General features: G+C 39.7%; 1 pseudogene; it reads right to left on the reverse strand.

Annotated features, from left to right (window-relative positions):
* Positions 1-3,764: 3,764 nt before the first annotated feature.
* On the reverse strand, positions 3,765-5,503 carry LOC125852689 (uncharacterized; annotated as a pseudogene).
* Positions 5,504-9,147: the final 3,644 nt, after the last annotated feature.

A 9,147-nucleotide genomic window follows, 5' to 3' on the forward strand; every position in this document is an offset into this window, starting at 1 on the left:
AATATTTTAGAGGATTCATAGACATTAGTAGTTGAAGAGTCTTTTTCTCATTTCCCTTGTTGATGTTTTAAAGACTGTGAGGTGAACACTTATGTTCATTTGAGTATATTGAGTTGTACTATTTTATTTATGATATCCTTATGATTAAGTCTTCCACGGAGTAATGAGTCAAGTCAAGGGTTCGCTTGGGGACCAGCAGTGGTTCTTGAGTGTCGATCACGTCGAAGGTGTAGGCTCAAGGCGCGACACCTACCCAAGTCACACGCTTCCCTCCGCCACCCCCTAAGCAGGCCACCCCATCAAAAAGAAATTTAAAAAATAATATTTTTTGGAAAAATTTGAAATTTAAAAAAAAAATCATTTGTATGCCACCTCGAGTCCCCACCAATACCCCCCTCCCTTCGCCGTAACTGTCACGCCCCGAGCCTACACCCTGGGCAGGACCGGCACTCGAAGACCATTGCTGGCCCCAAGTGAACCCTTGGCCTGGCTTTCTTAACTCAGCGGAAACCTAACTCAACAAAATACTCCATCCAACAAAAGGTCATAAAACATATCAAAAATCTAGCCAAAAAGGCAACTCGAGTCTCAAAATAGAATATTTATATATATACGCAAATGAGAGACTCAAAACTAACTGACTGACTGTCTAACTGTCTATGAAACCTCTATAACACTGAGATGTATGTTGGGACAAACCCCGCAACATCTTAATAAAGCAAAACTAGGAAAAACGAAATAACAGGGTCCTCCGGAATGCAAGGAGGCTCACCACTGACTCTGGAGTGCTCAACTGGATCAACCGCGTCCTGAATGATGATCCTGGGTACCTGCGTCTGCATCATAATAAGATGCAGGCCAACTGGTATCAGTACATGGAATGTACGAGTATGTGAGCTGGATAACTAAACAACAACTTAAGCTTGAAAGGGATACAAAAGAAAACTTACCTTGGCTCTAATCAACTCTTGAGTAACTGAACTCAATATAAAGCAATAAGATACATGCAATATATAAAGCTTGTAAAACTATTTAAAACATGACGTCAAAAATCATATTTATAATATCATAAAAATACCATGCTCCCTCTCAAAGTCTACTTGTGCAATGCATGAATGAAGTCCCATACCCCCAATCATACTAAGCAGAACCCCTCGAGGAACCATGCAATTTTTACTGTGGGTGTTTCTCTAATCGAAAGCTACCACTACATGCCTAAGTGGTGATACAACGTCTTGCCCACGCTGCCAGAACTGTTCTATACTTTGCCATCATATAGAACACTTTAACTTTAACTTAGTGGATCCACTAGCTTAACTTACGTGATCATGTAAAAAGTATGACCCGTTAAATCCCATGTTGGCTACATGGTTCTTATGGAGGGTTGAGTTAATATGAACTCGCGTCCCCAATTCGGTGCTCAAGACTACTCCCAAAAATACTTTAGCTCATAAGTGTTTTAAACACATCTTTCTTTGGTTTGAAGTAATTGCTCAAACTACCCTCTTAAAAGAGGTAATTGCTCTTGCAAACTCTTTCTAAAAAGAACATATCAAAACCATATTTTTATATGATCATTGATGACTCGGGAAGTCATACTGCATAAACATTGATGACATACTCGATTGTCATACTAATCATGTTTTATAAACTCTTTCGCAAAACTCATCTTTTCTTAAAAAAGATAGTACTCAAACTTCCCAAAACTTTTTTGGAAACCTTAGTTTCCTCTCATCTTAAATGTGAAAACATTTATATACTTCTTTGGGAATACTTAGTTCCCTAATAACTTTTGAGAAATGAACTTAACTCTATACTCTTTACTTAACTTGAAACTTGAGCCTAAAAATGAAGTTAAAACGTTCAATAAAGACTCTTGAAAAACTTTAAAGACTTGCTTTGACTTACCTCTTAACTTCTAAGCTTGACTCTAACTTCACTTGACTTCTAACTTCACTTGACTTGGATCATATCTTCCCTCGAATTGTATTATGGATTCAAGGTGTATGATCACATGTTTATGGATGAGTTCGGGATGTCTAGATGTACCTTAGAGTGTTGAAAACAACTATAAATCATAGGTACATTACCAAGGAACGTGTATGAAAAAGTGGGGAAGGAATGGGAAGGATTGGCGTCCTTGGCGCTCTAAGAGGCGTGGGGCGCCAGCCTTCAGACTTCAGAGGGGCCTGTTGGGCGCTCTGCAAGGCATGCCGCCCCAAGGGGGAAACTTCAGAACCTCTATTGAGGCGCGCTGGCTGGCGCGACGCCCCAACCTTTTTCCCCGAAAAGTCCAACTTTTCTCCTTTGTTTTTCCAACTCTAAACCTTCTTAACTTCAAAGTTTCCAGCCCCAAACACTTAGTATTATAAAACCCCTTAATATACAATAGATTCAACTCAAAAACACAACTGGAAACATGTACCAAATCAACAAGAAACTTCAACAACACAACCACAAGAATTCCACAAACACAACCATAAACTTCAACAAACACAACCAATATTTTCTCGTAGTTAAACGAGTTTGGCGTGTGGGGAAAGAACCAACCCAACACTATGATCTCACATACCTTAATAGGGATCACCCCCGATGAAAACAACGGCGATCTTGACGAATCCTTGCTTTTTCTTCTCTTTTCTCGTCTTCTCTCAAGTACCCTAATTCTCACTTTTAAAAGGGAAAACTGATTTAAAATTAACCTAGACCCTTAATATAACCAAAGGAAAAGGTTAGGGAAAGGACCAAAATACCCTTACAAATTCGGACTAAACTGCCCTGCCAACAGCTCAACTTCCAAAGGGCATAACTCACTCTTACGAACTCGGAATCGCGCAAACTCAGCGGCGTTGGAAAGATCATTCCAAGAGATTTCCAAAAATAACTGGAAATACTCCTAAATCTTCCTGAGCTAGGAGTTATGACTGTTTGAAGTTGACCAAAAACTAACTTTTTTCCATACTTAAACTAAATTTCCAGATTTTTAATTCTTTCCAAAAATGACTATTTCCAATTCTAAGCTTCTTCATAGTTATTTCAAATTGCCGGATGTTACAATATCCCCCCCTTGGGAACATTCGTCCTCGAATGAGATTACTCTTACTAAGCTATATTGCCAATCCTCTTGACTATGCGATAGGTAATCATCTCAATTATCCTTGAAACCAATCCCACAATCCACCTTGATACCTAAAAACACCATCTCCCCCTTGTTCAAAAGCCATCACTGCTTATGAACATTTTGCCTGTAATTCCAGCAAGATAGGGTCTTGGTCTTTCTCACCTTTTTCTTCTGGCACTAGTGATGGTTCAGACCCATTCATCATCACTATTCCTCCTTGTGGAATCCATAAGACTAACTCCTAGGCATGCAAGTCGGTGTACATCTCTTGCTAATTTTCTCTGTTCTTCCTCAACATCCATAGACAACCTACTTAAGGAATCAGCAACAACATTAACCTTACCAGGGTGATAAAGAAAACTCATGCCATCATCCTTGAGTACCTTAACCACTCTCTCTCTGTTTGAGATTAAGCTCATTCTAAGTGAACACACCCTTATGAACATCATACAACAGTGATGCTATATATTCAAAGCGAAAACTACAACAACCAACTCTAGCTCATCACATTACACCCCGATTCGCCTAAACTCGACTATTATTCTCCAATCCATTTTAGATTTAGATACCCAGTATGTACTCAAGAACCAAATATCATAACTGGGCGGTAGTCAACTTCTCTTTTCATTCCTGAAAACTTTCCTCACAAGCTTCGAACCGTTGAAACTTCGCTGTTTTCCGAGTCAACCTAATCAAATAAAACCCTTATCTAACAGATCCCTTTAACTACTCTTTCAACTCTGCTGGTGCCATTCTATATGGCGAAAAAAATATAGGACGAGTATCTGGAATGAGGTCTATGCCGAAATCTATTTCTCTCTCAGGAAGAATTTCGGGTAGGTCATCAGGAAAAACTTCTGGAAACTCTCTTACTATAGGAACTGACTGAAAATGAGGTATCTCAACACTAGAGTCATTAACTCAGACTAAGTGATAAATACAACCCTTCGAAACTAACTTTCTCGCCTTGAGGTACGAAATGAAACGACCCTTAGGCACTGCTAAACTACTAATCCACTCTATGACTGGCTCACTTGGTTGCTCAGGTATAACATCAAAGTTCATAGCAATATAAGGAATTACAAAAGATAAACTCGCTCTGGGGTCTAGCAAAGCATTAACAACAAAGTCAAAGACTCGAATCATATCAGTGACAACATCTGGTGAATCCTCTTGCTTTTGGGGACTGTTGATTGCGTAGAGGCAGTTTGCTCCTCCTCCAATACTAGAAGTAGCTCCTCTAGGTACCATCTTGTCTGGGGGAGCGACTGATGAAGTTTGGGCCCTATTGCTCAGATTTCCACTACTTTGCCTGTTCTTAGGGCACTCCTTCATGAAGTGACCCTTTTGTCCACACTTAAAACAACCTGTCTGGCTATCACGACACTTATCTGGGTGGGTTCTACCACACCTAGCACATGCAGGAACCTTACTACCCCTTGGTACCATACTGCCTTGAGGATAGACAAGTCTAGCCCTGAAACTATAGGAATTTCTATTGTACCCATCTTTGCTCTAAGGTCCAAGTGCACTAGCAGATGGTGGAGCAGGTCCCTTCTGTTTCTGTGGGAGAGATGACTGATTGACATCATTCTTTTGCTGCCTGAACTCGTCCCCTACTATCTTAGCCCTCTTATCCTTAAACTCTTCTCTATCTTTCAGCTTATCCTCCTCAACTTGTTGTAAATGGATCATAAATCTTGCTAGGTCAATAGCCCCTATCAACATAGCTGCCTTGCCTTCCTTGCTTGACTGACGAGATAACCCAGCAACATATAAACTCATTCTACTCCTCATGTCCGCAACCATCTCCGGAGCATAGCGGAAAAGTTGTGTGAACTTCAGACTGTACTCATGAACACTCATAGATTCCAGATTAAGGGTGAGAAACTCTTTTATCTTTGCCTCACATAACTCACGAGGAAAGAAACGCCCCATGAGAGCACTCTCAAACACAACCCAACTCACTACTGGCGTATCCTCAGCCCTAATCGTTTTCCATTGGTCAAACCAGATTCTAGCAACACCCTTCATTTGGTATGCAACTAGTTCCACCCTCTCCGACTTAGCAACATGCATCACATCAAACACCCTTTTAAGCTCTTCAATGAAGTTCTCCGGATTCTCAGTGATACTTGAACCGGTGAAGCTTGGTGGGTTTATCCTTAAGAGTTCACGGATCCTTGCAGTATCAACCACTTTGTGTCGATTATCTCTCTGCCCAATATAATAGGTCGCAACTTGACTTAACATCCGGATAGCTTTACGAAAATCAGCATATTTGATCTCTTCTTAGGTTTGCACTTCCAGGGCATTTGGTAACTCTTGTTTCTCAACACTCTCCATAGCTGGACGAACTCTGACTGCTCTTCGTGGAGGCATAATCCTCTGAAAACATGCGCAAGGACGAATTAGAAGGAAACTTTTTAGAGATAAACTCTAACGCACAAGATGAATGTGAAAGAAGTGAGATAGTTCATAAATGTTGCAACCTTTAATTATAGATGTAGCGCGCTTCACACCGATAACTAGGACTCTACAGACACGACTTCATAGACTCCCTAGGACTCTGGAACTCTGTGCTCTGATACCAAGTTTGTCACGCCCCGAGCCTACACCCTGGGCGGGATCAGCACTCGAAGACTATTATTGGCCCCAAGCGAACCCTTGGCTTGGCTTTCTTAACTTAGCGGAAACCTAACTCAACAGAAAACTCCATGCAACCAAAGGTCATAAAACAACCTAATTGATAAAATCTGGCCAAAAAGGCAACTCGAGTCTCAAAATAGAATATTTATATATATACGCAGATGAAAGACTCAAAACTAACTGACTAATTGTCTAATTGTCTATAAAGCCTCTATAACACTGAGATGGATGTTAGGACAGACCCCACAACTCCTAATAAAGCAAAACTAGGAGAAACGAAATAACAAAGTCCTCTGGAATGCAAAGAGGCTCACCACTGACTCTGGAGTGCTCAACTGGATCAACGGCGTGCTGGATGATGATCCTGGGTACCTGCGTCTGCATCATAATAAGATGCAGGCCAACTGACATCAGTACATGGAATGTACGAGTATGCGAGCTGGACAACTAAACAACAACTTAAGCTTGAAAGGGATACACAAGAGAACTTACCTTGGCTCTAATCAACTCTTTAGTAACTGAACTCAATATAAAGCAATAAGACACATGCAATATATAAAACTTGTAAAACTATTTAAAACATGACGTCAAAAATCATATTTATAATATCATAAAAATACCATGATCCCTCTCAAAGTCTACTTGTGCAATGCATGAATGAAGTCCTATACCCACATCTATACTAAGCAGAACCCCTCGAGGAACCATGCAATTTCTACTGTGGGAGTTTCTCTAACCGACAGCCACCACTACATGCCTAAGTGGTGGTACAACGTCTTGCCCACGCTGCCAGAACTGTCCTATACTTTGCCGTCATCTAGAACACTTTAACTTTAACTTAGTGGATCCACTAGCTTAACTTACGTGATCATCTAAAAAGTATGACCCGTTAAATCCCATGTTGGCTACATGGTTCTTAAGGAGGGTTGAGTTAATATGAACTCGCGTCCCCAATTCGGTGCTCAAGACTACTCCCAAAAATACTTTAGCTCATAAGTGTTTTAAACACATCTTTCTTTGGTTTGAAATAATTGCTCAAACTACCCTCTTAAAAGAGGTAATTGCTCTTGCAAACTCTTTCTAAAAAGAACATATCAAAACCATATTTTAATATGATCATTGATAACTCGGGAAGTCATACTGCATAATCATTGATGGTATATCTAGAGACCATATTGTTTAAACATTGATCACATATTCGATTGTCATACTAATCATGTTTTATAAACTCTTTCGCAAAACTCATATTTTCTTAAAAAAAATAGTACTCAAACTGCCCAAAACTCTTTTGGAAATCTCAGTTTCCTCTCATCTTAAATGTGAAAACATTTATAAACTTCTTTGGGAATACTTAGTTCCCTAATAACTTTTGAGAAATGAACTTGACTCTATACTCTTTACTTAACTTGAAACTTGAGCCTAAAAATGAAGTTAAAACGTTCAATAAAGACTCTTGAAAAACTTTAAAGACTTGCCTTGACTTACCTCTTAACTTCTAAGCTTGACTTTAACTTCACTTGACTTCTAACTTCACTTGACTTGGATCCTATCTTCCCTCGAATTGTATTATGGATTCAAGGTGTATGATCACATGTTTATGGATGAGTTTGGGATGTCTAGATGTACCTTAGAGTGTTGAAAACAACTATAAATCATAGGTACATTACCAAGGAACATGTATGAAAAAGTGGGGAAGAAATGGGTAGGATTGGCGTCCTTGGCGCTCTGAGAGGCGTGGGGTGCCAGCCTTCAGACTTTAGAGGGTCCTGTTGGGCGCTCTGCAAGGCGTGCCACCCCAAGGGGGAAACTTCAGAACCTGTATTGAGGCGCGCTGGCTGGCGCGACGCCCCAGCCTTTTCTCCCGAAAAATCCGACTTTTCTCCTTTGTTTTTCTAACTCTAAACCTTCTTAACTTCAAAGTTTCCAGCCCCAAACACTTAGTATTATAAAACCCCTTAATATACAATAGATTCAACTCAAAAACACAACCGGAAACATGTACCAAATCAACAAAAAACTTCAACAACACAACCACAAGAATTCCACAAACACAACCACAAACTTCAACAAACACAACCAATATTTTCTCGTAGTTAAACGAGTTTGGCGTGTGGGGAAAGAACCAACCCAACACTATGATCTCACATACCTTAATAGGGATCACCCCCGATGAAAGCAACGACGATCTTGACGAATCCTTGCTTTTTCTTCTCTTTTCTCCTCTTCTCTCCTTTTTTCTCAAGAACCCTAACTCTCACTTTTAAAAGGGAAAACTGATTTAAAATCAGCCTAGACCCTTAATATAACCAAAAGAAAAGGTTAGGGAAAGGACCAAAATACCCTTACAAATTAGGACTAAATTGCCCTGCCAACAACCCAACTTCCAAAGGGCATAACTCACTCATACGAACTCAGAATCGCGCAAACTCGGCGGCGTTGGAAAGATCATTCCAAGAGATTTCTAAACATAACTGGAAATACACCTATCTCATCCTGAACTAGGAGTTATGACCGTTTGAAGTTGACCAAAAACTCACTTTTTCCATACTTGACTAAATTTCCAGATTTTTAATTCTTTCCAAAAATGACTATTTCCAATTCTAAGCTTCTTCATAGCTATTTCAAATTGCCGGATGTTACAACCACCTCCATGCCACCCTCCGTCAAAATACTTTTAAAAAAATATATTCTTGGGAAATATTTCACCAATACATTGATCAATCTCGACAGGGACAATATACCTCGGGCTCAACTTATTCTTCTTTGCAAATTTCATCAAACTTTTCATAGGTGTAACCTTCAACAGAACCCGCTCTCCAATCATTAACTCTAAATCATGAATCTCTCGATCCATATAACTCTTTGGTCTACTCTAAATGATGATAAGCCTATCCTCAATCAACTCAACCTTATCCAAGGACTCCCTAACCTCAAATGCATCAAACCATCCAACAATAGATCCACATCTCCTACCATACAATACCTCGAGTGGTGCCAACTCAATACTCGAATGATAATTGTTGTTGTATGCAAGTCCACTAAAAATAAAAATTTATACCCAATAACCACCAAAGTGATCACACACACCCTAACATGTTCTCAAGGACCTCAATAGTTTGTTCAGACTGACTATCCGCCTGTGTATGAAAGGATATACTAAGATCCACCCGATTCCCAACTCCTTCTGCATAGACCATTAAAAATTAGATATAAATTATGTGCCTTGGCATGAAAGAATAGATAAGGGCACCCTATGTAATTAAACTATCTTCCGAACATAGAATTGGACTAACTTCACTAAATAATAAATAGTCTGAATAGGCACGAGATATGTAGACTTGTTCAATCGATTCACAATGACCCAAATAACATAAATC

The sequence above is a fragment of the Solanum stenotomum genome, unplaced genomic scaffold, assembly GCF_019186545.1.
Source record: "Solanum stenotomum isolate F172 unplaced genomic scaffold, ASM1918654v1 scaffold4038, whole genome shotgun sequence".
In the NCBI taxonomy this organism is placed as follows: Eukaryota; Viridiplantae; Streptophyta; class Magnoliopsida; order Solanales; family Solanaceae; genus Solanum; species Solanum stenotomum.